The following is a 533-nucleotide window of genomic DNA, read 5'->3' as shown; positions in this document are numbered from 1 at the left end:
GCTGCCAAGACCCACGTCTGTCCCACAGTGTTCCCCCAAGTGGCAGTATAGGGGGTGTGTTATTTTTTTTTTATTTAATCCCAAATAAATATTATATTTCTTAAGTGCTGAGTGCTGGGGCACAGCCCTGGGACAGTTGTGTCTGTGGTGAGGGCTTGGGTGGGGGAGAAGAGCCTGGAGAGTGGTGTGTGACTGTGTGTTGTGGTTTAACCCCAGCAGCTACCAAACACCACGCAGCTTCTTGCTCACTCCCCCACCAACAGGATGGGGGAGAGAATCAGAAGAGTAAAAGCTAGAAAAACTTATGGGTTGAGATAAAGGCAGTTTAATAAGGGAAGCAAAAGCTGCACACACACAAGCAAAGCAAAACTAGGAATTATTTTACTGCTTCCCACGGGCAGGAGGTGTTTGGCACCTCCAAGAGATCAGGGCCCATCACTCCAGATGTCCCCCCTTCCTCCTTCTTCGCTCCACTTTATATGCTGAGCATGATGCCATATGGTATGGAATATTCCTTTGGTCAGTTTAGGTTG

The sequence above is a fragment of the Acanthisitta chloris genome, unplaced genomic scaffold (genome assembly GCF_000695815.1).
Source record: "Acanthisitta chloris isolate BGI_N310 unplaced genomic scaffold, ASM69581v1 scaffold8291, whole genome shotgun sequence".
Classification (NCBI taxonomy): Eukaryota; Metazoa; Chordata; class Aves; order Passeriformes; family Acanthisittidae; genus Acanthisitta; species Acanthisitta chloris.
Note: the sequence above shows the minus strand (reverse complement) of the source record.